General features: G+C 39.8%; 1 long non-coding RNA gene across 5 annotated transcripts in view; it reads right to left on the reverse strand.

Annotated features, from left to right (window-relative positions):
• LOC125454160 (uncharacterized) overlaps nucleotides 1-25,332 on the reverse strand; it is a 157,672-nt gene that overhangs the window by 24,686 nt on the left and 107,654 nt on the right. Inside the window, exon 1 of one of the 5 annotated variants that reach the window (XR_007247933.2) lies at nucleotides 17,180-17,264. The exons of 3 other annotated variants lie outside the window; for them this stretch is intronic. This is a non-coding gene — a long non-coding RNA (uncharacterized LOC125454160). Of the gene's footprint in view, nucleotides 1-17,168; nucleotides 17,265-25,332 lie in introns of those variants that run through there. One more of the 5 variants, XR_007247932.2, reaches the window with a different exon arrangement.

The raw sequence follows: 25,332 nt of genomic DNA on the forward strand, positions 1-25,332 counted from the left end.
AGCAACAATGGAAAACTCAACCCTGCAATGTTCTGAACAAACACCCTGGAGGCTGCTGCCAAAGGGAGAGTCACCTCATAGGGTGACTGAGCAAAAATCTGAGATAGTCAAACTCATACCTCACAGACAATGTCCGAGACATCACTATCCATGGATATGTCAAAAATGACTCTGAACACCGTGAAGTCTTATGGTATCAGGTCAAACATTGAGAATGAAACCTGGTGATCACTCACATACTGCTTCCCCCTTTGCTGATGAATCTGTGTTCTTCAATGTAAAATGCCACTTGGAGGAAACACTGAGGTTGGCAAGGACACAGTGTGCACTTTTGTTGGGGTCTTCATTTTCCATTACTAAGATCAGCACTACTGACCGAGTTGATCAAGTCCTAAAGGGCATAGCTGGGCCTGCAGCAGGTGCTGAAAGAACCAACATGAGAGAAAAACATGCTTGGCTCCATCGTTACCAAATTGCTACCTACAGATGTGCCTGCCCATGCAATTATCAGTAAGGGTGACCATTGCACAGTCCTTGTAGAGGTGAAATCCTAACTCCACACTGAGGCTATCACACAGTGCTAAATTAGATAGATTTTTAACTGGTCTAGCAACTTAAGACTATACATCAAGAGGTACATGGGCCATCAGCAGCAGTACAACTGTATTCCAGTGCAATCTGCAATCTCATAGCCCATGTTTCCAACTCTGAAATTACCAACAAGTGAAGAGATGAAATTCGATTTAGGGCAAGGGAGCTAAACCAGGCACATCAAAAAATTGCATTGTCAACCTAATGAACTTACAGCATAAAACTACTTGCATGCCAAGCAGGCAAAAGCAGCAAGTGGCTGAACGATTCCACAACCAATGAGCCAGCACTAAGCTCTGAAGTCCTGCTGTGTTCCTCTAGCTCCACACCTTGTTATGTCAGACGCCAACATCAGCAGTACCTACTATCTCCTGCAATATTCGGTTGTGAATGGTGGTAAACAATGAAGCAACTCACAAGAGAAGGAGGCTCCAAAACTATTCCCATCTTCAATGATTAACTAGCCCAGCAAATAAGGCTGAGCCATCATTGACATCAAGAAATGGTATCAAGAAATGACTGAAAGCATTGAATATAGACAACATTTGTCAATAGAACTGAAGATTGTGCTCCAGAACCTGTCAGATACCTAGCTAAGTTGTTCTGGAGTTAAAATGATGCAGAGCACAGAAACAGAACCTTCAGTCCAACCCAGCCATGCTGGCCAGATAGTCTATATTAATCTAGTCGCATTTGCCAGCATTTGACCCATATCCCTCTAAACCCATCATATACCCATCCATATGCTTTTGAAATGTTGTAATGGTACCAGCATCCACCACTTCCTCTGGCAGCTCATTCCATACATGCACCACCCTCTGCAAAAAAAAGTTGCCCCTTAGGTCTCTTAAATCTTTCCCCTCTCACCCTAAACCTTCGCCCTCTAGTTTTGGACTCCAGTAACCTTTGGAAAAGACCTTGGCTATTCACCCTATCCATGCCCCTCATGATGTTATGAACTTCTATAAGGTCACCCCTCATCTTCCAACGCTCCAGGGAAAATAGTCCTAGTCTATTCAGCCTCTCCCTACAGCTCAAACCCTCCAATCGTGGCAGCATCCTTGTAAATCTTTTATGAACCATTTCAAGTTTAACAGCATCATTCTTACAGCAGAGAGACCAGAATTGAATGCTATTTTCCAAAAATGGCCCAACCAATGTCCTATACAGCCATAACATGAACTCCCAATTCATATATTCAATTCACTGACCAATAAAAGCAAGCACACCAAATGCTGCTTCATTATCTTGTCTACCTGCGACTCCACTTTCGGTACAGCTGTAACACCGGCATCTACCCAAGAATGTAGAAAATTTCCCAGGTATGTCCTGAACACAAAATGCAAATTAATTTACCTCTCTAAGGTTACCAGAGGAAAATTCAGGTTCATGTGTGAGATTTTTCTTTTTCGATTCATGTAACCTTCAAGTACATTAACAATTCCACAGATGAGAAATTCTTTAGACATCATAATCTCATGCTGATCCTAACGTGTTGAAAACACTAGTGCTACTGAACACTAATAGGGCCCTTAGCTATTCTTGGTTTGACAGGTGCATTTGAAAGAAGGAAGATGAAAATCATTTCAAGTGTCAATTGTAGGTTATTTATTTTGTACAATGTTTAGTGGTGGAAAAGTATGTTTACTGAATAAGTTTTTACTTCTATTAATGCTCCTAACAAAATATAACCATAATTTTAATTGTGTACAGTGCAGGTAATAATTCCAAACGTACTGCAAGAAGACACTACAGCAAAGTATTTCACAAACACAGTTATTGAAAAGGAAAAGATGATTTACTGATTTGTCTCATGTTTATCAGCCTGTTCTGTTTATTGTGCCTTATTTGTGAGTTGTATTTGCATTATACTAAAGCTTCAATAAGAAGAAATTCATTATATGCCAATGAGGATGACAATCTATATGTAAAGTCCTTTATGATTAGATAAAAGTGAATGTACGAAAGAAAGCAAAATGTATTTGCTGACTGGCTTTCTGAAGCATGGGATTTTGAGGCTTCTTAGTGAAAGCATTTTTGTGAAACTGCAGTGGTTGCCTTCTTTCACACCTGAAGAGAGCTTTGGGGTCAATATGTCAAAATGGACTTTTCCAAAGAGACCAGGATGTTGTCCTGCGAACAGTAGGCTTGTCATGGAACCAACAGATTCATGTACAAGTTATATACATGTGTCACATTCCATGTAATGTTGCAACCAAGAAAATAAGTTAAATAATGACAGCAGAGTCTGTGTAATTTGGAGGATACATCATCTATTTGAGGGAACATGCACAAGTGGCCGAGTGTCATTTCACATATTTTTAGTTTTTGGTCAATATTTAGTTAAGTGCATACAGCCACATTCAAATATTGACTCCCTAGAAGAATTAATATCTTTCATTTACATAGCAAGAGCAACTTTCAAGGCAGAAAAGTGTCAAATTCCTGAGAATATCCCTTGATTGCTGCTGGGAGTATGTTAGCAGTTTTTAATAACCAATTAGGATACCATTCTGTTTGAAGCTACAGTGTTCAATTCAGTCCTTTGAATTTAGATCCATTATGAACGGGAAGTGGACCAGTGACTGAAGACCTCCTACTGTTGCTGGCAGGCAGTAAATTATTTCCTCTGAAATTACATGAGAGTCTAGGATGCTCTGTTTGAAATTCACTTTATACTGAACAAAATAGTCTTTTGAAATGTTGTAATTAAAAAAAACTACTTATGACAACATTATAATTTCTGCATTTTAACAAGCAGTGGCAAGTAGCAGAGTAATGTTGCTAAGGATGAAAGACTGCTAACAATTGTTCGAAGCATTTTGGCACTTTGTCAGCTGTGGCTCAGTAGTACAACGGTCTCCTCGAAATCAGGAGGTTGACCTTCAAGCCCAAAGACTTCAAACATAATCTAAACTGATGCAACAGGTTTTACTGTGCAGTTGGAAGTTTGTTTTCAGCTCAGATATTAAATCGAGACAACATCTGCGTTTCCATTTGGACAGAAAAATATCCATGCTACTATTTTAAAAAACAAACAACAATGCCTATTGTGTTTCTCTATCCAATATAAAGGCTTGTGATGTATTTCTGTGCATTATGTCGCATTCTATAAGATAACTGTGGATAAAGAAGTCACTTAATTAAAGTATTCAGTGAAATTCAAATTTTTGACCCTTGTTACATCTAGTTTCTTTATAAATGATTTCAGAGACTTTGACTCCACTATTCAAACGTTACTACGCATGTTGATCTTTCTTTAATGAAGGACAGTTTCCTGATGTCAGCCCTTAAGTTACTCCTCCTTAGTTTGAATCCATGTCCCTTTGTTCTACTTATGAAGTCAAATTTAAATAGTTTTTTTTCCAATGCTTTGAGAAATATTTTATACCTCCATGAGATCATTTACTTTCTTTGCTGAAAAGCTGAGATCTCACTGTAATTCTTATAATTCAGAATCTTAACATTAGGGCTAAACATTTTGACCTCCAGCAGTTTAATATTTTCATATACTTTACCTCCAGAAATACTTGCAAAACTAGAGTGCAGTTCTTTTTCTGCATTGTTTCTTTTATTTTCTGAACCGTCTGTGATGTCTTTGGTAGATTAATTGTCACCGATCCTTATTAGTTTATTTCAGTTTAATTTTGTTTATTAGTTTAAATTATTGATGACACTTGGAGAAAGATGGTCACATGACATCCTAGACAGAAGATTAGTTCAGACTTGGTTAAACAGTAAATATTTATTACATACGAGTTAATGGATAGTTACATCACAGCTAAGATACATAACTGTTTCTGTTGACATTAGAGCTCAACTTAAGAATCAGTTCACTTTACAGCTACTATAACATTTTCACACAACTTTGGTAATAAGCACAGAACTCCCCCAGGTTAAGCTCCTGCCAGGAATAGTCCTGTATATCCAGAGGGCAGAACCCATCTGTGACATTAGTTAACTCTGTCAGATCCTGGCTGTCTTATACAACATCTTCCCCCAAGCATTTCTCAAGTGGTAAATTATTTATGTAATTGTTTTGAATAATTAAATTATGTTTATCAACACCAATTGGGCTGTTGATTCTGTGTTGGAGTAAATCTTGGGTGAACTTTCGCTTGCCATCATTTGTGGTTAATATAGTGATGGGAAATGATTCTTCAGTGAGACAAGGTGCTTTCAATGTTAGCGTACCATTCTTTCTGTTGTGTCAGTGAAATATGACCATTGCTGTTTCGATACATGTTGCATCTCCACATCATTACTATTGACATTCTTGATCCATCTTGTGTGACCTTGTTTCAGACTTGGCAAAGACGTTTTATGCAAAACTGTCTGTCACATGTGATTGATGACATTCTAAAGTACTTTGTTAAATTCATTGTGGAGTCTATTCATTTGGAACTCAATTTAGTTTATTTATCATTAATAGTTCCAATGGAGAAAACCTACAACAAAGCGCAGTGATGTGGTAGTTCAGTAGAGCTGAGAAGAAGTCTATGTTCTTTTGTAAGAGATTTTGACTGTTTGCGTTCCATGTTCTGCTTTGCCATCTGACTGAGGATACCTCGTGAAATAATGATGCATTGAGACCATGAAATGGTCATTAAATTCTCAAACATCTCATTGGGAAATTGTGGTCCATCATCAGACATCACCGCATATACGATTTCATGAGAGTTAATAAATTCATGTTGGACATTGATGACTGTTTTCTTGGTGATGGAGTGTAAATTCCTGACTTCAATTCATTGAGAGAAATAGTAAAAGGAATGTTGCCATTGTCCTACTGAACCTTAGGGCTGCTCTTTCATTAGACAGAGATGCCTGATGGTGGTTTAGCCTGAGGGCTACCACACCTCAGACGAGGGGAGAGTTTGAGAAGAAGAGTCCTTATTGTAGCCTCAGCTGGTACAGGAATTAAACCGAGTGTTGGCAGCACTCTGCATCACAAATCAACTGTCCAGCCAACTGAGCTTCCCGTAGACTGTGGCTCTGGGTTCTAGACTCCCCAGTTATCAGAAACATCCTTCCTGCACTTACTCTGTTCAGCCTTGTATAGGTTTCTATTAGGTTCCCCCCATCTCCTCCCTCAAATTCTTCTAAACTCTAGTGAGTATTGTCCTAACTGATCTCTCTTCAATATTATTCCTGTGATGCCTTGGGCAGATTTGCTATTACCAATCTTCTTATTGGTATTAATCCAAGCAATGGATACCACATGGAGAAGGAAGCCAAATAATATCTTAGGAAGAAGATTGTCTCAATCTTAATTAATCTTATGAGATAGTTCCCACTTTTGTATGATCTGCCCATTAACCCTATTCATTCAATTTCTGCAAAAAAGGTCATTTACATAAGTTAGAAATACTAGTGATCCCAATACCAGGCATGCCACTCAGTTCTACTTTCCTCCAAATCTGACAAACTCTGACAGTATTTTTTGTTACCGATTATTCAACCAAAGTATTGTATGCAAGATGCATGCTGAACTCTTACAACTTTGAGCTAACTGCACAGAATCATAGAATCCCTCTAGTATGAAAGCAGACCATTCAGCCAATCAAGTCCACATCAACCCTCTGAAAAGCATCCCACGCAGACTCACTTTCCAACCTTATCCCCCAACTCTGAATTTCTCATGGCTAATCCATCTAGCCTGCACATTCCTGAACACTATGGGCAATCAACCTAACCTGCACATCCTTGAACTGTGGGAGGAAACCTACGCAGACACAGGGAGGATGTACAAACTTCACACAGAGAAAGGTCGCCCGCAGCTGGAATTGAGCCTGGATCCCTGACACTGTGAGGCAGCAGTGCTAACCACTGAGCCATTGTGCCACCCCGTAACTGTCTGTAATGTTGAATTATAATAAGTTACACTTGGCAATCAGTGCATACCACATTAGGTAACTGAGCAAGTCACACTTGTTATGTTATTTCCTCAAGGAATTCTTCGATTCAAAGACAAAAACAAAAAATGCTGGCAAAACTCAGAAGGTTTGGCTGCATTTGTGGAGAGGGTTAGCATTTTGAGTACAGTTTGATTCTTCCTCAAAATCCTCGAGATAATGTAGAATTAATGTACTTGGTAGTTTCCAAAGTAAGTACCATGTCCCTGAATGTCACATACAACTGCATATTGATGAATTGGATCCTTTCCCATTTATAAGCACTGTTGCACTGATGCAACATTGATATCAATGATTTCATTTAAGTTCCACATAATGAGACACTTAAAAACTTAGGGCAATCCACCTTGCCATTTCCTAACATCCCTAAATGTTTGTATGTTTCTTATGCCATTTTAGTTAAAAATTTGGAAATAGTTCAACTACAAAAGCGTTTTTGTAATTAACCAATAAAATTAAGACTTTAGATCTAAGAATCATAGAAACAGAATACACAACAGCTAAAACTCTTAGTTTTCTCAATCAGGAAACAATCTCTTCAAATCCAACAACAATTAATAACAGAGGTCAGTGTTGAAACACTTATTGTAAATTTTGAAAACAAACAAAGTTCAGATGTCTCAGATCTTTTAAGATATTAATTAATCATAAAGATTCCCTTAGGTCCAATCCAGATGGATGAGACAGAATACATTACATATCTTTTGCAAATTGCTAGAAAATTCAAGTACTCTTAAATTTACTGCTTTATAATATTTAAATTATTTTGAAAAGATAATTTTTCACAGACCTGAAAAGGTTATTGGGAAATTGCACCCAACACTAAAGTAACTTGTATCTGATTATATTGATCTGAGTTAGATCTTCTGTACCCTCAATGTCTGTTCAGCTCTTCAGCACTAAGTGAGTGACCAGAATATATATACTGGTACATCTGACTAGATCATTTCTCAACATTACCACTTCTTGATCGATGTCACATGAATAAATATTACCACAGCACTTATATTATAAAAGGCAAAAAAAATTAAAATGATTTATATTCACTACTTTACATCTGCATGTTCCTTTACTGTCAAACTTGTGTCTGTAAACAAATCACATTCCAGACAGAGATCATAAGAACTGCAGATGCTGGGGTCAGAGATAACACAGTGTGGAGCTGGAGGAGCACAACAGGCCAAGGAACATCAGAGGAGCAGGAAAGTTGACGTTTCGGGTTGAGACCCCTACAACATCAACTTTCCTGCTCCTCTGATGCTGCTTGGCCTGCTGTGTTCCTCTAGCTCCACACTGTTATCTCACATTCCAGTCATACCCTGCTGACGCTAGAGGTACTGAGTGAAAAGATTATTTATTCCTAAACTTGCTGAATAAGTTGGAAGTTCATGCAGCTGTCATTACAATACACATTTTTACTCCCTTTCATTGTCAGATCATTAAATTACAGCAAAGAACCAGACAATTCCCTCCCACACAGCATTGTGGATCTACCTACAACAGACTGCAGGTGTTCAAGAGAGTAACTCACCACCACATTCTCAAGGACACCTACGGCAGGTAACAAATGTTGGCCCAACAAATAACACATACATCTCATGAGTAAATAAAAAAACAAAATTGGCCCAACTGGTCGATGCTATGTTGTACTCCATACAAACCTTTTCCAATACCAATCAATGACATTGTGGTTGATCAGATTATTCGACATTCCCATCTACTCACAATAACCTTTCACTCCCTTGCTTATCAACAATCTACTCTTACTTGAAAATACTCAAAGACTCTGCTTCCACTGCCTTTTGAGGAAGAGATTTCTAAAAATCCGTGACCTTCTCTGAAAAAGAATTTCTCCTTATGTCTTAAAAGTGATCTCCTATTTTTAATAGTGACCCTCTAATCTAAAAACCCCGACAAGAGGAAATATTCTTTCCACATACATCCTGGTAAGACCCTTTAGGGCTTTATGTGTTTCAATCAAGTCACATGCTAGACTTCGAAATTCAGAAGTATACCCCCAACAGATCCAATTTTTTCTCATGAGTGAATCTACCCATTCCGCATTTTAGTCTTATTTAACTTCTCTGAACTGAGTCTAATGCACTTACATCCTTCCTTAAATAAGGAGACCAATGCTGTACATAGCACTCCAGATATGATCTGACTAATGGCCTAGATGACTAAAGCACAATCTCATGACTTTTGCATTAATTTCTCCTCATAATAAATGATAACATATCATTAGATTTCTAAATCACTTGATGTACCTACATACTGTTGAGACAGGCCATGGCCAGAGGTGGCTGAAAATGATAGCCCGTGGAATTAGCATAACAATATCAGGGAAGATTTTTAGCGGTAGCGTTAGAAGTAGCTTGTTTATTTCAGCATTAGAGTGAGAGCGTAAGTTAGGACGATAGTAACTTTAAGAAAAAGATAAATTCAAGGCAACAAGGTCTAGGTGAAACAAAGAATCTTGCAATCAAAAATACAAGGAGTTTGGCACAAACCCACAGCGGCAGATGTTTGTAATAGACATTCTGATAAGATGATGCCTGGGAACAGACAACCAGAAGTTTGTAATTTAGCAAAAAAATTAAAAGAGAAATATGATCCCACAGCAGTAAGAACTCTTTCCATAATTGAGTATTGAGAAATGAAGAAATGAAATCTACATCTAACAGTGAGAAATTTGGTTGAAATCTTTCTATATTTAATGGAAAGTAGTTTCCATCCCAGAGGTGGTGGTGGGGTGGGGGGGGGGGGGGGGGTGGGAGCTGAATGGCAAATGGGGAAGACAGATAACCTCTAAAAGGCACCAGCCTAATTTCACAAAAATAAACAATGGCAGCTTCACAACCTAAATAAATGAACCTAAATAATGATGATGGAGATAGATCAAAAGAATTCGCACATCCAAAGGTCAAAGGAGGAGAGACAGACACAAATGATAAGGTAAAAGGGGAACAAGAATATATTTTGTAAAACCTTCAGAATAACAAGCTTATTGAGCTGTGAAAGCAATTGAGTTTCAGTCTTATTAACGGAATTTGAATAGGGGTTGCCTTATTAAGTAAAAGAGTTTGTGTAGAAATATTTAGAGAAGGACAGTAAATTTCATTGTAGAAGCAATCTCCTTTTTAAAACACACTTATATGTGAATAGAAGAAATCACAGCTGCAGCTACAAGATAGAGGGGCAATGTTTAGCTGACTTTCAAGGTCATGTGGGATAGAGACAGTTCACAACTCATTGGCGAAAGAATTCTAACATTAAGTGTAACCAAATAACTTTATATATAACTAACTTTACGTCAGAACTGATATTATGAATTTTACAGCAATTAGTCATAATTTTCATCTTTTTGTACCTTGTGTGATTGGGATATTAGGAAATCTAAGACAAGTGACAGAATTTGATAAGGGTAGCAATGAATGCAATGAAAAACAGAATTCGTACAGAGATAAGTAATTCTGGCAAATATCTGAGCTGGAATATGACTGTTAGCATTGGAACATAACTTAGTGAGGTATGTTGTAAAATTCCAAGGCCAGATGATAATGTCTGGTAAACGTCATGAGATCATAGGGAGCCTCAGACTGTCCATAGAGATATCCATCATTGATCATGTGTTAATAGATGTATAGATTAGAGGGCCTTGGCTATCAATGTTGCATGTAATTATTGTAACATGAAACATATAAAAATGCTGTACTTGACTGGGGGGTGAGGCCAGAGTGCTCTGTGGACACTGTTACACCAAACTCCCCCATGCTACATGATAGCAAAAAGCTTTTTCCGAGAGTGGGGGGCTCAATTACTAGGGGTCATGAGTTCAAAGTGAGCAGAGGAAAGTTTAAGGGAGCTATGCATGGAAGGTTCTTTACACAGGGTGGCGGGTGCCTGGAACTTGTTGCCAGCGGAGGTGGTTGACGCAGACACGTTAGTGTCTTTTAAGATATATTTGGGTGGGTACATGGATGGGCAGGGAGCAAATGGACACAGACCCTTGGAAAATAGATGACACGTTAGACAGAGGATCTTGATCGGCGCAGGCTTGGAGGGCCGAAGGGCCTGTTCCTATGCTGTAATTTTCTTTGTTCTTTGTTCTTTATAAAGGAGCCCTGAATGAAGTTCAATTATACTACTAAACATGAAACTCAAGACTCCTCTTTGAAACCTTTCCCCAACAGTACAGACCTTCTTTGGCTCGTGCATTAGGACACCAAGATCTCTCTGCATTTTGGGGCTCAGCAATCACTCATCATTTAGTTAGAAGGCTTAGTTTTTATTCTTCTCACCAAGTAGGACAATTTCACATTTTTACACGTTATACTCTATTGCCAGATCTTTTCCCACTCACAAACATGTCCATATCTCTCTCATTTCATTTTGATCTCTTTACAACTTACTTTCACCACTCATTACCTCTTGCCAACCAGAAAATTACTGTTCCTGTCTACTGTGTTTCCTGTCATTTGGCTATTTTCTATCCATAAAAATTTTTATGATTGCTTATTTTCTGCAATAACCTTTGATGTGACACTACTAAAATGCCTTCTGACAATCTCTCTAGAGTATGCCCATCAGTTTCCTTTTATCAACAGTTCAAGCTATTCTTCCGAGAACACCAATAAATAGGTTACACAGGATTTCCCTTTCACAAGACCATGTTGACTCTGTCTGATTACCTTGAACTTCTCTAAGCGTCTGCTTTCGAGTCTTTAACATTGAAGACTGTAACATTTTTCCTATGAAAAATGTTTAGCTAACTGCCCCGTACTTTCTTGCTTTCTGATACGTCTCTCTGAATAAAAGAGTAAAATATTTGCTATTTTTCAATTTAATGGAATATACCCTGAATCTAGGAAACTTTGGAAAATGAAAACTAATGCATCAACTATCTCACTAATGACTTCTTCTAAGATCTTAGCATGAAGCCCATCAGGACAGTGCAGCACGGTAGCACAGGGTAGTGCCAGGGACCTGGGCTCAATTCCAGCCTCAGGAAACTGTCTGTGTGAAGTTTGCATCTTCTCCCCATTTCTGTGTGGGTTTCTGCTGAGTGTTTTGGTTCCTCCCACAGTCCAGTGATGTGCAGGTTAGGTGGATTGGCATCTCGTGCTAAATTTCCCAGTAGTGTCCAGAATGTGCAGGCTAGGTGCATTAGCCTGTAATAGTGGGGTTTGGGGATAGGGGATGAGTGGATCTGAGTGGGATGCTATTTGTAGGGTCAGTACAGAATCATTTGCCTGAATGGTCTCTTTCTGCACTGTAGGAATTCTAAGATGTCCCCACAGTAGCTGTTCTTTCTATTAAGTCATGTCCAGAAAATACTTAGTGTTGAGGTTGGCCTAGCTGGCAAAGTCTGCAGACCAGGGTACAAGCAGGGTTTTCCTATAGATTCTGATCCAGGTCTCTGTTCTGTCATTGCTGATGATATCATGCTATTTTGTGGCAAAGTCCCTCAGATGTTATTGTCTGCACCACAGTATCTTCACATTGAAGCAAGTGTGGATGTGATACCATACACGCAGAAAGAGAAATTCCTGCCTTGAGGTAGTACAGAATTCTTTGTCTCTTTGTCTATAAATTACTTACCAGAATATTCTTCATTGTTTCTTTCATCCATTAATTCCATGCCTATTGTATTACACATGTCAAAGATTGGGATTATTTGCATAAACTTTAAATCTCGGTCACAGTGGCAGCCTTAGTAATTAGGATACCTCAGTGGTTAAAGCTAAATTAATGAGTAATGGCAAACCAAACAGCAAGATTGAAATATAACAATGGACAACATCATTGATATTTAAAGATTCCAGAATTAAAGGATTATAATTGGATAATACAGCCTAAACATGAAAATAAATTTGAGCTGAAAAGTTTATGACATCTGAAGTATGCGGTCAGCAAACGTTTATAGATGCATGTGGTTAGTCTCGATAAATGGATAGTTAAAATATTCCCATTCGCAAGCAAACAGCTTTGCATTTGTCTGTAGTAAATAGCAATTAAAAATATCAGGAGATCAAGAAGACTTTAGTGGAACTTTACCCCAGCACTTGTGGCTCAGAGGCAGAGACACTATCCACTGCACCCAAAGACCATTACCTAATAGTATTACAGGCTGGAAAATTAGGATCATTCCCATCATTATTAGGTGCTATGTGTGCTGTCAGAGCATCATCATCACCCCAGTAGAATCAAATATGCATTTGTAGAATGAATCATAGCAGATACTATATTGTTGAGGATGGTAATATACTCACTGAAAATTCACTAATGATGTACAGACTGGGCAGACCATTACATCAATCAGCATGCAATGCAGATTTAATGGCAAATTGTGTCATTCTAAGCTCAATTCTCCGACCAGCATCCCCTCTCCATTTCACAACTGGATCATTCATTTGACAACATGCCAGAACAGTGCCAGTGCCATTTACAGAGAATATCAGATCCTTCCAATTAGATTATATTCCCTACAGTGTTGCAACAGGCCCTTCGGCCCAACAAGTCCACACTGCCCCTTGGAGCATCCCACCCAGACACCCCTGAGCACTACGGGCAATTTAGCATGGCCGATTCACCTAGCCCGCACATCTTTGGGCCGTGGGAGGAAACCAGAGCACCCGGAGGAAACCCACGTAGACACAGGGAGAATGTGCAAACTCCACACAGACAGTCACCCAAGGGTGGAATCGAACCCACGTCCCTGACGCTGTGAGACTGCAGTGCTAACCACTGAGCCACTGTGCCACTAGTTGTTAGCTGATTTATTTGAGTAATTGCTATAATTGTACAAGCTTTTGATGCTTTCTATAATTTGTTTCGAGTTGCCAAAATTCTACAAGAAATGGTGTGAGAGATATTGAAGCATTTTTTTCAAGGCTTCGGCTCAAAGTAGTGCCAGAAACCATTGTTCTCAATGTGTGTATCTGAACAGACATTTCAACTTGGAAGAAAGACTGATAAGATAAACCGAGGGCATGCAGAGCACTTCAAGTTCTGGGAGGGGGAGATGAATAAATAACTTGAAGGGCTATCTGTGGGTGGCCATATGCACCAGAATATTGAACGATTAATTCTTTTTCCTGACACTCAGCGAGGAACAATGTGAGGATATTCTTGTTGAAATCTATCAGTGATTGCAGCTGCAGCTGTAACCTCAGAGTGGAGCAAGGTCATAGTCCCAAGGCCAGTAAATCAGGAAGCATTTTGAGCACAGCTCCTACAAGGATGAAGTTGGGGGCTTCACAGCACTTCCCATTGTTGCATAAAGGAGGTCACTGTTCAAAGGGAAATTATCATGTCTTATTCTCTCTCATCAGGCATGCAGCTGACAGAATAAGCACCCGGGCTTATGAGAATAGCAGGATTCCCATGGTGTAGAACATAATTGACTGCATGCACATTGTTTGGCAGCATAAACTGTGCCATGTAGTGAAAGCGAAAGGGATTCAACTCCCTTGGAACCAGGTAGTGTGACGCTATTGGCAATGGATCATACAGGCCAACGTTGGGTATTCCGGTGGAAGTTAGTAAATTTGCAGATGACACCAAAATTGGTGATGTAATGGACAGTGAAGATGGTTACCATAGGGTACAACAGGACCTTGATCAGATGCGCCAATGGGCCCACGAGTGGCAGACAAAGTTTAATTTAGATAAATATGAGGTGCTGCATTTTGGAAAGGCAAATCAGGGCAGGACTTATACACTTAATGGGAAGGTCCTGGGGATGGTTGCTGAACAAAGAGACATTGTCGTGCAGGTTCATAGTTCCTTGAAAGTGGAGTCACAGATGGACAGGACGGTGAAAAAGATATTTGGTATGGTTACCATAATCAGTCAGTACATTCAGTATAGTTGGGAGGTTATGATATGGCCGTATAGAGCATTAGTTAGGCCACTTTTGGAATACCAGATTCAATTCTGATCTGTCTGCTGTAGGAAAAATGTTGTTAAACTTCAAGGGTTCAGAAAAGATTTCCAAGGATACAGCCAGGGTTGGAGGATTTGAGCTACAAGGAGAGGCTGAATAGACTGGGGCTATTTACCCTGGGGTATCGGAGGCTGAGGGGTGACCTTACATAAGTTTATTACATTATGAGGGACATGAGTAGGGTGAATAGGCAAGGGGTTTTTCCCAGGGTAGGAGAGTCCCAAACTAGAGCCATAGGTTTAAGGTGAAAGGGGAAAGATTTAAAAGGGACCTAAGGGATGACGTTTTCATGCAGAGGGTGGTGCGTGTATGGAATGAGCTGCCAGAGTAAGCAATGGAGGTTGACATAATTGCAATGTTTAAAAGGCATCTGGATGTGTATACGAATAGGGGTTGAGAGGGATATGGGCCAAATTCTGGCAAATGGTACTAGATTAATTTAGGATATTTGATCAGTATGGACAAGTTGGACCAAAGAGTCTGTTTCCATGCTGTATACCTCTATGACTCTTAACCACAATGCCTTAACAATCAGTTACATCAGCTATATTAGAGGGTAAAACAACAGTAAGAATACTGAGTGACAAGCACAAGCTCCAAAGAATAATCACTCATGATTCTGGAATGCAAGCCAAACAAATGTGCACAGCATGATGCCTATCAAATCCATGAAGCCCCATGAAAATTGACAGAGCAGTCTGTAGTGGAGTCAGAAATCAGCTCTGCTGCCTGAATCATATTTTGTAGAGTCTTGCAGTACTCAGCAGAACTGTTGTCAAGGTTTATGGTGGTCTGCTTCAGGCAGCACAACTTACCATTACAATGGATAGGCCATGAACAGCTGACATGCAGAGCACAGGGACAAAGAAGACAGGAAAAGAGAATCCATATAGCTCCTTTCTGCCCAGTCTGTCAATGGCAAGCTCCGATCAAGTGCAATACCAGTAACCACAACGCGAATCCTTCTTTACTAGCAAGTAATATCCATGCTACACAAGTGCTAGGCAAAGATTATCTCCAAATAAGAACCTAACCATCATCTCTTGACATCTAATGGTAATATCATCAGTGAATACACCCACTATCAATACCCTGACCATCAGCATTGACCAGAAACTGAACTGAATGAGCTGTATAAACACAGTGGCTGCAAGAGCAGGCCAGAGGCTAGGATTCTTGAGGCAAGTAACTTTCCAAAGGCTGTCCCCCATCTACAAGGCACCTGTCAGCAATAAGATGGAATACACCCACCTGCCAAGGCCAGTGCAACTCCAACAACAGCAAAGCACCCTGCTGATCTGGCACCATATCCACAAACAATCACTTCCTCCATCAATGGCATATTGTTATATTTAGATTAGATTCCCTACAGTGTGGAAACAGGCCCTTCGGCCCAACAAGTACACACTGCCCCTTGGAGCATCCAACCCAGACCCATCCCCCGATAACCCACACACCCCTGAACACTACAGGCAATTTAGCATGGCCAATTCACCTAGCCTGCACATCTTCGGACTGTGGAAGGAAACCAGAGCACCCGGAGGAAACCCACGCGCACACGGGGTGAATGTGAAAACTCCACACAGACAGTTACCCGATGCTGGAATTAAACCCGGGTCCCTGGCGCTGTGAGGCTGCAGTGCTAACCACTGAGCCACCGTGCCGTGCAGTGTGTGTGAAAAAGAACTATTATCCTTTGATTCATGGCCTCACAATAACCATCAAAAATCTATCTAATACAGACTTGAAAATATTCCCTTTCTACCAGGCGAGTTATTAGTGGGTGCTAGTCAATCAGAATTTTAAATCACCACCGATGTGTCCAGCCAATCAAGCGTGCAATTGTATTGGTTGGACCCTGAAATTATTCAAAATTAACATGCCTCCTATATTGAAATGAATGAACACATCATATTCACAAATTGTCCCCATGCCCATTTTCAAAGGATTCAAATTCAGCCATCTCAATGCCTTAAATTGTATCAGTGATAATGGGAACTGCAGATGCTGGAGAATCCAAGATAATAAAATGTGAGGCTGGATGAACACAGCAGGCCCAGCAGCATCTCTGATGAAGGGTCTAGGCCCGAAACATCAGCTTTTGTGCTCCTGAGATGCTGCTGGGCCTGCTGTGTTCATCCAGCCTCACATTTTATTGCCTTAAATTGTAATCTAGCTTTGCCACAAAGGCTGTAAATAATTTTGAACACAAAAAATATTGCATTGTTTTAGTCATGCAGCAATGTAGACTTAGCAAGGATCTGTGAATTTTTAAAAATGAGATAATATCTATACCTTAAGCATGAGATTATATTCACAGTTCTGTATTATTTTAATATGCACTTTTCCTTTAAAGCAACTCTATATGAACTATAGCCTAGTTCTCTTGCTTTCTTAATGATATGTGAAATGAGGTATGAAGTATGGTTGAAAATGCCAGTGGGCACTCAAACATGGTAGCATCTGCTTCAAAATTTTCTACTCTATAATCACAGATCTCATAAAATCATTACCAGAACAAATAATCAAATTATTCTCTTGAAAGCAATTGCTTACATACAAATTCTTAAAGAATCTAGGGCAAGTCGTTTGAAGTTTTGGTTCAACTTCTTTGTTGCTATCAATTACAGATTGAAGAATTCCCCCACAAGCATTAGATATATTTAAATTACTGCACTTAAAAAAAATGCTAAACTTTAAAGATAACAAGTCACCATTTCCTCACAGCATTTGAGATTTTAACGCTGGCGAGATAATTTCCTCCAGTCTCCACAGACAGAATGTTCACAACCCTGCAGTAACAAGCTTGGAAGAAGGAAATAACAGAAATTATCAGGATGTGACTCCCTTATACCTCCCCCCACCAACAGGGAAGTCTCCCGTGGAGAACGGGAATGCAGATAGCTGCCTGTACCACGGAGGCAGGTACCTAATTTAAATCACTAAAATCCACCAGCACCAATCCAGGGGCAGATCAACCCCCTATAATGTACAAAAGCTCCCAGTTTGTTGAAATGTGCAAATACGTGACAGGTACCTTGGGAAACTTAGTTCTAAAAGTGAAATATTGATCTTTAAAAATGCAAGTAAAAAGTGATAGATCATAAAAAAGGCATAGAATTATGACATTAAACAGGAAAGCAGAGATTTGGTGTTGAATTTGTGCAACATATTAGGTAGCTGTTGGCTGAACTATTAGATGACATTTGACACCCCAATATAGAAAGTGTACTATAACTACGGAAATGTGCCTAGAATAATTTGATGAATGAGAAGGATATAGTTATTAAGAAAGACATGAAAAACTAGTGGCTTTTTAGATAGAACAGCAAAGTTAAAGATCGGGTATAATAACAACTTTCAATGTTACACAATGATTTGGGAGGATAATCAGTGCAAGATAATTTCTACTTTTCACTGAATTGATTTAAAAAATGTAACTATGAGATTTGTCTCCAGAAGAATAATGAGAGGGATTCAAAAATTATTTTTCACTCTCTATTACCGTAACTGCCTGTTAAAGCTGTATTTTATCATGTTTTGAAAGGGAAGTGGATAAATAACTAACTAGGAGCTACCTTTGCACATGGATCCAAGATGATTGATACCTTTCTGTACTTAATGTCTTTCATTCTAAATCCAACTCACTGGCTTGAATTTTTTGATTGAGTGGAGTCAGCTGACCTGACTTGCCACTCATCGGATATCCCAGAATTACCAGCATCCTTGCACCCGCACCATCCAAAATGATTTGCTGTGCATTGACAAGCACTCTTTGTCCAGAGATGCTCTGCTCAATTCTTAACATTTGGTGCAGGCATCACAGACTGGGGGAAACTGACAGCTGTTTTACAGCAGGAGCCTGGAGGTCCAGCTTGATGAAGTGCTGCAATAGCAGGACACTCTCTTACCTCAGGAGCAACAGTGGAGGAGACACCACCAGGCCATTGTCCTGAGGTTCATCCAAGGACCTGGTGCAAGCTTGCCACTGAGTTGGAGCAGTCTTGGCTTTCTGGAAAATGCACAACACTACAGGAAGAAGGTCAATGTCCTTCTTCACTACACCAGAGTAAGTGCCACCATCGTCTCTCCAATACCTCACACTCTATCTCTGCTACTGTAACCATCTCCCACCAAGGCTCATGGTCTAATGCTCTCACTGTTCCCAGCTGCATACTTCCTTGTTCGCTCTCATTCACATCGAACCCCAATGCCACTAACCCTGCGTGCCCTCTCCACTGCCCACCGACTTGCTTGGGACTCCTCCCAGTATGCACCAAAAGTAACAGCTGTACCTCCCACTTTCATCTTCCTGGCATTTGCCTCTCTGCCTCATTCTAGGAGGAAAACAGCTCCCAGTCGGACAGAAAGAGTGACTCCCTATAACTCCCCCCACCAACAGGGAAGTCTCCAGTGGAGACCAGGAATGTAGATTGCTGCCTGCACCAAGGAGGCAGATGCCTAATTTAAGTCTTTAAAGTTCACCAGCACCAATCCAGAGGCAGACCAGCCCCCTAAGACAGTGAGAGTTATATTGGTTGTGGGCTGCTCAACGTTCACTTCTTCATCTCGTATGAGGAGAGCATCCTGACTCTGACTGCTCTGAGTTACTGATTAACCACGTCCAAGTCCCTGGATTGGTATTGGAGACTGCCCTTGACTTACTGTACCAGTGTCCCTGACTGAAGGCAATCTCCCTTGATGTAACTGAGGCCTGCTAAATACCTTAACTACCTTCCTTTGGCTTCTGCACTTAATTGCAAGATAAGATGGAAGTAGTGTAAGCCTGGGAAGTCTGGCAAAGAGGACCAAGTGCAAAAATACCAGGCAAGTCAATGCATGTTGTAGCATCTAGCTCGGCTCGGACATTGTGCAAAGAGCCTGGAAATGCAGTCTCGCCCAGTCCATGATGCATATCCCTGAGCACACAATATCCTTGCTGCAGCATTATACTGATAGTCATCAGATCAGTCCGAAATCATCAATGAAGAGCAAAAACATTCTTAAAGTATACTGGAGATGTGCCGTGAGAGTAATTAGAAGTTGGCAAATGTCAGATGCCAACATCTGTGGATGTAGGGTACATGTGACAAGAGCCCATGGAGTGTACCCAGTAGCTAATGCAGTGTTTAGGAGCAAACAGTGGGCTGTAGTTGCTAGGTACCTGCTCAGGTTTCCATGTAGCGATTCATCAGCATCTCGCTTGTTTGGCATGTTTGTTAAGTTGGGAATCTGAATATTAATGAGGCGAGTTGTGGTGTTAATATTACATCTGACAAGATATAATCCCGCGTAATTGGCATCTTGCTGCGAGAAACTCACCATGCCTCTTGTTAAAAGCATAACGCTCCCAATGTGGAGCTAGGCCTCACCAGCCTTCTCGTGTGATTCTGCCACAAATCCTACCATAGCCCATGTCTCTCTGCTTTCAAATTCCACCTGCTGAGATAATGCTGTCAAATCATTTTGTACTTTGTGGCTTTATTTTTCTCCACAGGAACATCAATTTTGATATAATCATCACTACTTAAAAAGTAAGGTTAAAACGGTAGCTGTGATGCATTCTTAATGAAATTCTCACAAGAGTCATAACTAGGCAGAGTGTTCAAAGTATATTCTTCCTTTGGCTGGAGTATAACTGTCAAACTCAAATGTATTCCTTCTGCAGCTTAAGGGCCAAAGTGTGTTTATGTATTGTTCCAGAAAAACATTACAAATGGTGAACATCTGCCAGACCACGGCTTAGTGAGCAAAGGCAATTAAAATCATCCACTGTCCTCATTTTCAGGAACATGACAGACAACGCCTCAAAACCCTGTTCCTGGTCCAACATTAGCTAATAAGCTAATCAAAGCAGAACATTCTGCTTCTTTTTGATAGTTCAGGGCATGGCATTTTGCAAAACAAAATACATGATTTGCAAATAAAATGCTACATTTTCTAGCGAATACACAATGCCCTGTTTTTTTTGGATTTATCATCACTATTATGTGTAACATATTTGAACATTAGTGCATTGTTGTGCATTGATGCATCTTATGCCTATTTAAATGGGGCACCGCTTTGCAGAAAAGACCATTTCTTAGTAACTCGGCAGTGGAGTCATTGATGAAACAGAATATAAATGTTTGTTTTTTTCAAGATGTACGCTGGTATTCTGCAAATTACTAAAGGAAGAAAAAAATCTTTCCATTTATAAATTTTGGATCTTTTTAAGAATTAATCAAGTAAGAAATCATATTTCAGAAAGGCATTTCTCGGAAATTTTCATGTTACGTCAGGTTTTTCGATCAGGCAAGCACCCACTATACTTGAATGTTTAGGTTCAAATTTGGAATGTCAGGTTTTCACGAAGTATGTCCTGGGGACACCAGTGAATCACAAGATTTACTTTATATCTTCTCAGGTTTTTTCTTGGTAACTGTGAGCATCATTCCTTTGACTTCATAGCAATTTTCTAGTTAGTGGGATATGAAGTTTTACTTGGATCAACTCCAACATAGATAACAAAAAACTAAAAAAACAATTATTTTGTCACTGGTGAGTTCATAGATGGCTTGAGATTCATCAACAGTACCCACTTATAAACTTAAAACATACATAAAAAGTATATTTACCATAAAAACTTTCCATCTGTTGATTGTAGATTTGTGTGCTACTTTGTCCCATGTGGTGGTTCATGTCATATCCTAACAATCAAAGAATATTTCAAACCAGCAGAAACATTTGCAGGTTAATCCAAATTTTGCAAAGCCAATGCTCCTTTTACAGACATAATCATCTGTATACAGGTTGGTAGGGTGGCCATCTCAAATGTCAAAAGTATAGCACAGAGTCCCATAACTATCGGGTGGGCTACCCCACAGACTGTAGGCATCACTATTGAATGCAATGTCAACCCAGAATGGATAGCTTGGATCTCTTGCTTTACAGATTGAAGCCCTGAACTCTCTAGGTCAGAGGTTATTTTCCACTCACAGTATGATACTGTGTCAATCTGAATTTGTCACAAAATAATTTGCAATCCTTTGAGATGTCAAAAATACCTGTGTGAAATAGATGAGAAAAAATTGTTCCAATTTGAGAAGCAAAAATCTGCTAAGTGCACCACAAATAGATTGACATATGTTCCACCTCAAGTGTACTCATAGAACAGAACTTCATTTTTAAATGACATGATACAGGGTTTCTAATATGAATGGTACAGTAAAACCTTTTGATAGCTAAGTGGAACAGAATCCTTTCCAATACTGTACAGACCTAGCAATTCTCAAAATCAATTCCTATCTCATGCTTCATTAACTAAAAGCTAGGCTACACTGCGATATTAAAATGAACTTTAGCATTGTCTCCAAGGAAAGAAAATAATCTGCCAAATTTTGGTTGCATTTTCTTGTCTGTTTAGTCATGAATATTGTGGCATTTGTATCTAAACAAAACAACTTCCCTAAGGAAGGAAATCACTGCTGCCACTGAACTAACTTTCAGTAAGATCCAGGATGTCAAAGCACAGTAAGTCCTTACGAGGAAAAGCGAAACTTTGTAAAAAGAGATTGGTAGCTAGAATTTTTATGGGAGGATCAGAGGCATTTCTGAAGGATTTACAGAGAGGACACCGCGGGTACGCAGCTGAATACAGAGAGAAAGGGAGAGAGATCTAAAGAAGATTGAAGAAACATCGAAAGATTTGCAGGACAGAGGAGGTCAACAGTCCCTCATGGTCACGTCAACCAAGGGAAAGCTATCCACATCAATCCAATCTTCAAGTTCTTGGCCAGTTGTCGGGCAGGTTATGCCAACTCAAGTGCATATCCAAAGGCTTCTAAAATGTGATCAGAGTTTCTACCTCTAGCATGTTTTTGAGCAGTATGTTCCAAACTCAGCAATCTCTGAGTGAAAAATCGATTCCTCTTTAATCCTTCCACTGATTATTGACCTTTCTTACAAGGGAAAATAGGTCCATTCTATGCTTTATATCTGGCGCCTCATGAAGTTATTTGCAAACATTAAATCCCTCCTTGCCTCCTATTTTTCAAAGTTCTCCCTTTACAGTCACACCCCATAAATCTCCTTTACAATGTCCCTATATCCATCTTGTAAAGTAATTACAAGAACTGTAAATAGTAATCTATCCGTGATCTTAACCCGTGTTCGATATTGCTGCAGTTGAGATCCAGTGTATTCATTAAGGAGCCAAATGGTTTGAGTGTCAACCTGCAGGTCCTTCCAATAAGGCTATGGAATGCAGTAAGAGTGGGAAAGCCTTCTGGTCAGCTAGGTCCTTGTGGTAGCAACAGTACAAGCGGCGCCCCATGTTTAACAACAAAATACACCAAAGCGCTTGGTAAAAGCAATGCTCCATGGTAAATAACCTTCTTGATTCAAAGAACTACTGGTGATAGCTCAAGCATACCACCCTGCTCTGAAATATAATCTTAGCCAATTAAGGGAAACAATGCTTGCTGGATACCTTTGTCTGTCTGTCAGAGGCTGGAAAAATGGAATCCATGCTCACATTGTTCCCCTAAACATTTCAGTATCCCATTATATATCAAATTTTCCCTTGCCTTGGTGATCCTCCCCAAATTAATTGTCTCACAATTCTGAACTGACAGGATGATTGTGCATTGGCAATGTCTAGTACTAGAGATCTTGAGATCCAGAACAACACTCTGTGTATCTGGGTTCAAATGCTACCATGACAGTTGGTGGAATTTATATCCAATTAATAAAATTAAGAATTAGTCTCATTAATGGTGACCATGAAACAACCATTGATATAGCCTATCTAGTTCAATTAAGTCATTCAAGGAAGGAAATCCGCCAAACTTATTTGTTGTAACCCACACATAGCAACATTGGCAACAATGTGATTGACTTTAAACTTCTCCTGTAAACAGCCTCGCAAGCCATTCACTTAAAGAACAATTCTGATGGACAACAGACACTGGCCTTGCCAGCAAGGGTTACACCCCTTGATTGGTTTTTTTAAAATTGGGCTCACCAACTTTTTGCCCCATCTGGCAACCATTAGTATGGTTCCTGAATTCATCCTCATAATCAACCACACAGCCAACTTTAATGACATCAGCAAACTTCTTAATCGTGCCTGTAGTTTATATCTGAATCATTGATATATACCTGGAACAGCAAACGTCCCCACATTTAGCTTTGTAGACCCCAGTACAAATAGCCTTCCAGTTACAGAAACACTACTCATTTTCTTCTATTCACAGAGATAACCTCACAGCTAACTTGTTGCTTTATCTTAGATGCTCCTCAGCTTTTAGTTTACTGAGCAGCTGTCATCTTGCCAAAGCAAGGACACGGTGGTATTTTTGGTGAACTAGTAATCCAGAGAGGCAGCAAACTATGTTCAAATTTAAATGAATACTAAGGTGCTGAATTAAAGTTGAATGATGGCTTTTGCCTTGTCACAAAGGAGAAGGTCATTTTTCTTTTTATGATAATGCTGGCTTCTCCTCCAGTCAAGGGAGATGGCACTGACTGGAGTGGGGAACTTGTACCAAAATATGTGGGTTAGGTGGCATGTTATCCTCTGCCAGTTCTCCAGGAAGAGGTGTCCTCTCCTTTGCACCATCCATAAGCCAGGACATCCAGATCCCTTTTGGACAATTGCAGCGCCATTTTATTCTTCTCCAACATATTCTGCTAAAGACCTTGACCGAGCAGGGCAGCTTTAGGATGTCAGGACTCATCTTGTTTCACAGTGACCTTTTAAGGATGGCATGGATGCTGGTCTTTCAATGAATATCCACAGTATGAGCTGATAAGTCACTGAGAAGTGAATTCATTTGGGAATAGCTGGCGGTAAGATTGAGCTGGAATTAGATACGAGGGAGTACACAGGAGCAAGTTGGCAATTAATGAAAACAAAAAATGCTGAAGGTAATAGTGGGCCAGGCAGCATCTGTGGAGAGAAAGCAAGCCAATGTTTCAAGGCAAGAAGACTCTTTAGCAGAGCATTGGTAATTAATGAGGTGTGTTTACTAAGGTTTGGTGAGAAAGATTGTTAAGCCTTTCCTCCTGAAAAACTTAATGCAACTCATCCAGATTCAGCCCAATGTTTCTTCTCTAATTAAGTTTATCCCACACAATATTGCTCAATTATCCTCCTTCCTCTGTCTTTTCAGGAAATTGGCACGAAGTATTAAATAAGAATCATACTCATGCTTTTTTTCCTAAGTTTACTCATGGTATGTGGGTATTTCTGGGTGGGCTACTATTTATTACCCATCCCTAGTTGCACTTGTGAATGTGGTGGTGAACTGTGTTTTTGAAAAACTGTAAGGCATATGCTGTAGGTAGACCCTCAATGCTGTTAGGGGGGCAATTCCAGGATTTTGACCCATGATACTGAGGATTGGTAGCTGCCCTAGACCCTCTGAATGGTAGTTGCCATGAGTTAGGAAGGTATTGTCTAAGGATCTTTGGCGGATTTCTGTGGTGCCTCTTGTAGGTGGTATGCACTGATGCTACTGGGCATCCAGAGTGGAGGGAGTGAATGTTTGTGGATAGGATGCCAATCAAAAGGGTTGCTTTTTCCTAGTTAGTGTCAAGCTTCTTGAGTGTAACTTTACTGCTCTTTGCTTCTCAAGAATTGCTGTCGTACCACATTTGTGTTATGTCAAAGAAATTTCATTTTTCCACCTTTCCCTGCACTGTATTTTCTTTGACATTCAGGAGAGTTTAGATTTGTGAATCGCACACTTTATCATTGTGGGAACATGCTCATTCTGAACATTGAAGAGACATACACTCAGGAGGAGGCTAAGGCTTTGTGGCTACTCAAGAGAAAACAAAAATTGCAGCAGAATAGTCATTTAGAGAGACATAGTATTACACAGCAAAGAAACA

The sequence above is a fragment of the Stegostoma tigrinum genome, chromosome 7, assembly GCF_030684315.1.
Source record: "Stegostoma tigrinum isolate sSteTig4 chromosome 7, sSteTig4.hap1, whole genome shotgun sequence".
Taxonomy (NCBI): Eukaryota; Metazoa; Chordata; class Chondrichthyes; order Orectolobiformes; family Stegostomatidae; genus Stegostoma; species Stegostoma tigrinum.